General features: G+C 32.0%; 1 pseudogene; it reads left to right on the forward strand.

The window, feature by feature from the left end:
• Nucleotides 1-5,482: 5,482 nt before the first annotated feature.
• Nucleotides 5,483-5,956, forward strand: LOC114313194 (putative lipid-binding protein At4g00165 pseudogene; annotated as a pseudogene).
• Nucleotides 5,957-6,391: the final 435 nt, after the last annotated feature.

Raw genomic sequence — 6,391 nt, forward strand, 5'->3', positions numbered from 1 at the left:
GCAAATGTCCCAAGAGAGAAACAACAGTATTGTGGGAGGGTCTGGTACATTCTCTGTTCTGTATTTCTTCAGCAGGTGAGAGAGTAGTAGTATTATTCTGTTATGGAATTGGTATGTAATCTACACTGACCTGCTGAGCAGCAGCTGTAGAAAAATAGTACGGGAGATTATTCCTTTTTCTGTCATGTGGTCGATTTGGAGGTTGAGAAATCAGTGTGTCTTTGAGAACACCCAACCAAATTGGGAGGAGTTTAAGGATTCAATCAAGTTTTGCATTTTTTTTGGGAATCATTGAAAGGGGAATGCAGAGGTTTTTCTTGAAACGAGTTACTGAACATACAATCAGGTATATCGAGGTGTTTATGCTGAGGCTGCTATTTGTTGCATTGTTGCTGGTTTTGTTGTTCTGCTTTCTTCCTTTTTTCTTTTGAATGATCTTGATTGGTCCTTCTGTTAATCTGATGTATGGTTCTTGATTGGTACGTCTGCTAATCTGTTGATTGGTTCTGTTGTATGGTTCTTGAAATGTTTTTAGTTTTGAATTTTTTTGATTTAATGGATTGATTTAATAAAGATATCAAAGTCGTCGCCATATTTGAATTTTGAAAAAATAGAAACTAATTGAATGAAAATAAAAACAACCACCCATTATACGATCATCATTCAAACACATAATAAAATTAATTTGATAAATAAATAAATGTCTAAAAAAATTATCAATTTTACATAATTTTATCTTTAGTGGGTAGAAATAATTTTTAAAAATTCAAAAATATTTTTTTATATTTGTTTTTATTAAATTAATTTATATTTTATCAAATTGATAATTTTCTCATTAAAATATAGCAATGGTATTTTCAATTATCCCTATTTAAAACTTATCACAATTAAAAAATCAAGAACCAAGATAATACAAGAGTTAAACTCTAAAGACCATTAGTATAATTCGTACTTTAATTTTTATTTTGTTTCTCTCACTTTACTTTCTATGCCATTCACTTTTTTACTTTTCTTTTCCTATTGATCAAACAAACATTCGGAGTATTTGGTAGAGCTTAAATCCAGCTTATTTTAGCTTTTAGCTTAAATTAAGTGATTTTTGTGTGTTTGGTGTAACTTAAGTGATCAACTTTTAGCTTAAATTAAGTCAAAAAGGTGATTATTCTTTGAGTTGGGGAGGAGGTGCTTTTCAATTCAGCTTAAGCGTACAGCTGGGATTATGGGGGCAAAATGACTAAAATGCCCCTCACATTTTCAAGTTATTACAAGTGTGCCGTGTATATAAACCAAACACAACTAATTTCTGTCTCTCGGACGTCTCTGAGAGGCGATTTTCGACGAAAAGAAGGCAATTTCCGACAAACCCTAGCTCTCTGAAACCCTAGCGCGCTCTCTCTTTCTCTCTCTCTCTCTCTCTCTCTCTCTCTCTTTGTGCTCGGATTCAGATCTATAAGAGTGTCAATCACTGCCCTATAGAGGTTCGAGGGCGACGAAAACCTAGCTTCCGACTTGGTGAAGACTATGGGAAAGTGCGGAGAGCCAAATCAACAGCCTCGATCAACGGTGGCGAATCCACCACCACCACCACCACCACCACCGTCTCTGTTCTGCTCCCTCCTTTGCTGCCTAGTGTATTCGAAATTGAGAGAGAGAGAGAGAGAGAGAGAGAGAGAGAGAGAAGAGGTGTCACAGGCGGTAGTGGATCTACCATTGCCCAGATTTGGTCTCTCGGCCTTCGGCGATGGCGATGGCGATGGCGATGGCAATGGATGTAGAGAAGACAAGGAGAAGACAATCTTGGCCTAGAAGATGAAGATGAAGTGGCAATCTCAAACCCTAGCACCGTTGTGACTGCCGGAGCTAAGGTTTCAATGTTTTCTTTTTTTTTGGGGGGGGGGAGGTTTTCAGTGTTTTTCTAATAAAAAAAATAATTAAGCATTTTAGTCACTAATTAACACTAATTAATTAATTTGAAAATAATTAATTTAGAATGACACAAATTTATTTTAAATGAAATAAATTGTGCAATTAATATTGAAATAAATTGTGCAATTAATATTTCTAACACTAATTAAAAATAATAAATGACACAAATTAATTTATAATGAAATAAATTATGCAATTAATATTGAAATAAATTGTCCAAATTAATATCAATTAATATTGAAATAAATTGTGCGATTTATATCAATTAATATTGAAATTAATATTGACACAAATTAATTTATAATGAAATATCGCTAAAAAAAATATTTCAATTAATATTGAAATAAATTGTCTTTCCATTAATTGACACTAATTAGTTTATAATGAAGAAAAAGATTAAAAAAAATGAAAAAAAAAGAAAAAAAAAGTATTGATGCTAATAAACCCATTAATTGACATTAGTTAATTTATAATGAAGAAAAAGATTAAAAAAATGAAATAAAAAAATTATTGATGCTAATTAACCCATTAATTGACATTAATTAATTAATAATGAAGAAAAAGATTAAAAAAATGAAAAAAAAAAGAAAAAAAAAAGTATTGATGCTAATTAAGCCATTAATTATAATGAAAAAATGAAATAATTTTACACTAATTGATACTATTAATGAAAATAATAATTTTTGTAATACTAATTATATTAACTTTTATTAATGAAATAACTTTTTTAAAATTAAAACTGAAAAAAAATGACAAAATAATTATTTTTATATCATATAAGGGCAATAAGGACGATTACACAGCAAAAAGTTATTTTACAGCTTATCAACCAAATAGTACTCTACTGTTTAAATCCATAATCCCACAGCTGCACCAAACATGTTAACAACTTATGTTTAAAACTATAATCTATAATCTGTTAAGTTATAATTTATAATCACTTTCTCACAACTCTACCAAACGGGGCCATTAAGCACAACTTTCATTTGCAAGGTAGGAAAATTGTCAAGATTCAGTTGATGGCCTTCTCCAATGGTGGATGAGAGTAAACTTCAATCACTTTGATAGATTAATTTGGAGAGCTATCCCGCTCATTGTTCTTTGGTCGCTGTGGAAGTGTAGGAACGAATGTATTTTTGAAGAGGCTCAACCAAATATTTCAGATTTGAGTGAATCTATCAAAATCAGAGCAGCACTATGGCTGAAACCAACCATTAAGGACCTTCCTTTCTCAGTTGATGATTTAACCTTCAACTGGAGGCAAATCAAAGCTAGAAATTCAAACCATTAGATGGGCTAGTTTATTTGTTTTGTTATATTGCTCTTCTGGTGGTTGATTATCTGCTGAGGTTGGGCCATGTTTTGCTAGAGCTTCTTTTCTGCTGGGGTTGTTGATTTGCTGGGGTTGATCTGGCTTATCAATTGGGGTTGTGCTATTGGGGTTGTTGATCTGGTTGGTCTGGTTCATTAGTTGGTGATTGATATTTTGGTTTTAGCCTCAACCTGCTAGTCAGTTTTTCTGCCCTATTCCTCTGTTCAGCATTATCAGTTGGCCAACTTTATTGTTCATCTCAGTGAAGTGGCTTTGTTCATCTCAGTGCAGTTTTGTGGTGCTAAAGTGAAGGTCAATTGTAGTTCTTTCTGGTTAAGTTCATAGTCTGCTTCATAGTCTAAGTTCTTCATCTCAGTATTTGGCTGCTAAATAGCCTAAGTTCTGGTGCTGTTATGTTGCTTGGGTCCATTTTGTTGTGTTGCTGCAGTGAAGTGAAGGTCTGTTGATGCTGGAACTGATATGTGGTTGCTATGCACAGGTTGGTGCTAGGTAGGTCTATTTGGCCTGTTTATTTCAGCCAGCAGCTGAGTGGTAGTCTGAATGGAGGTCTGTTTGTTAAGCTGGATTTGAGGCAAAAGGGTGTATGCTAAACTATAAACACTCTGAAGGATCATACTGTTTTCTGGCAGCTACAGTGATTTTATGGCTTTTGTTGTTATGCTGAGTTTCCAAGCTGCACTGAGTTTCTAAGCTGAGGGCAATGCTCTTGGACTGCAATGATTTGAATTGGGTTCTGTCTGCTGCCCTCTGTTTTTTGCTGATGTGATTCAATCTCTGGGTGTTTTTGCTTATGCTTGTTGTTTTTCCCCCTTTTCCCCTCTTTTTCTCTTTGTTGGTTTCTCACCAACTGGCGCTTGGGGCTTTTTAGACCCAAGCTCCTCTTTATTGATGTAATCTTCATACTTTGTATGTTTCATCAATATAGATTTTCTTTGCCGATAAAAAAAAAAAAAAAAGGTAGGAAAATTGTCAGTTGCCTTTGAGCCTGGCCAATCAAAGTTCACGTGATCTGCTTCAAGGGTTTAGGGTGTGCTTGGTTTGTGTTTTGAAATATATTTTTGGAAAAAAAATTTCTATAAACATGTTTAGTTATAAATTTTTTCAAAAAAATTTCAAAATTACTTCTCTATATTACGCATCAATCAATCATTTTTTCTCTCATACACATCTACTCAATTACAACAAAATATCAAATCATCCCAAACTCCAAAACTATTTTCAAAATATACAACAAAACTAATCAAAAAAATTTCTAAACTCTCTCTTCAATTTTTTTATTTTTTTATTTTTTTATTTTTGAAAATTTATCTCAAAACACAAAGCAAATACACCCTGAATGTTTTATTTTAATTTTTTAGGCACTCACTCAGGCTTAGTTTCAAAATAAGTTATTTTAATATTTTTTTAGTTTCCTTTACTAATATGAGATAAAAAAAAATTAGTATTTTTATAATGATTTTTTAATTTTTTATAAAAAGATGTATAAAAAGTAGAGAGAAAAGAAAATATTTGCATTTTTTGTATAATTTTTTAATTTTTTTATAACTTTTTGATTTTTAAGCTAAAAAGTAAAGTTCCCAAACGAGATCTAAATCTATGTACAATCATGCTAAAAATATAAAAATCAGATATAAAATGAGACACAAAAAATCAATCAATTTTTTTTTTTATAAAATTTAATTCTAAAAAATCTTATCTATTTATTTATTTTCGGACAACTTATATCAGTGGTTCTTACATTTTGATACTTACATTATTTTAGTCCTTTCAATTTTAATTTACTCAATTTTAACTCTTAATTTTAATTTTGTCGTCAATTTGATCCAATTAATAATATCGTTAAGATTTTTGACAGAAACTTTTCATTAAATTTGTTGAGATTAAATCACTAAATTGATTAAGTTTAGAATTTTACTCCTAAAAATATGACGCATGTCGTTTATGTGTATTCATCATAAAAAATGCTAATAATTAGAATTAATTAGATTAATTTAAGACAAAATAAAAAATTCAGAATTCAAATCAATCTAAATGAAATTAAAAGAACTAGACACAAATGCCAACATATAGGAACTTTTTATTTTTTCTGTATATGATTTTATATTTAGTTTTCGTATTCCTAGATTTATTTTTCTATATAACACCTTACTCGTCTACAACAATTTTACCACCTCATTTCTTTCCTTCTTCTTCAACACAAACCAGAGAGAGACACCAAAAAAAATGGTGTCCTCTAAGTTCACCACTCTCCTTCTCATTTCCTTGCTCTTCATCTCCTCAACCACACCAATCCTTGGCTGTGACCAATGTTCAAAACCCTCTCCAAAACACAAAAAACCCATTACCCTCCCACCCATTGTCAAACCACCCATCAACCTCCTTCCGGTGACTAACCCACGAACCACCACCAAGCCTTGCCCACCGCCACCGGGGGCTCAGACATGCCCAATTGACACACTCAAACTTGGAGCTTGTGTGGATCTTCTTGGTGGGTTGGTCAACATTGTGCTCGGCGACCCGGTGACGAACCAGTGTTGCCCTGTGTTGCAAGGGCTGGTGGAGATTGAGGCTGCAATGTGTTTGTGTACTACTTTGAAGCTTAACGTTCTTAACCTTAATATTTTTGTTCCACTGGCTCTTCAACTTCTTGTCACTTGTGGGAAGACACCCCCTCTTGGCTTCACTTGCTCTCTCTAGATCTAAGTTAAGTACACTCACTTCTTCTCAAAACCCTAATCTCAAAACCTAATCATGAAATTAAATAATAGCATCAGAATATGGATTAATATTATTGATACTATTATATATTAGCTAATATCAATCAATATATCAATAAATATTAATGTAAAAAATTCAAAATCGTTGTAAGTATTAGCCAATATTTAGCACTCTCGCTCTATCCCTATTCTTGTGCTTTTCTAGTTTGATTTTTTGTCTTCTTCTCTTGTTATTTCAAAGTTAACCCTACTCTTTTGCTTTTGTAAGTTTTTTTTCTCCTATTATTTCAAGTGGGTAATTATATACAAACAAAAATTTTATATAAAATTTTCAATCAGAATGATATGACCTTTTATCTTTATTTCAAAACATGTTTCATTACATAATTTCAACATTGTGATTGAATTTTTTGAA

The sequence above is a fragment of the Camellia sinensis genome, chromosome 5, assembly GCF_055761805.1.
Source record: "Camellia sinensis isolate YWXY chromosome 5, ASM5576180v1, whole genome shotgun sequence".
Taxonomy (NCBI): domain Eukaryota; kingdom Viridiplantae; phylum Streptophyta; class Magnoliopsida; order Ericales; family Theaceae; genus Camellia; species Camellia sinensis.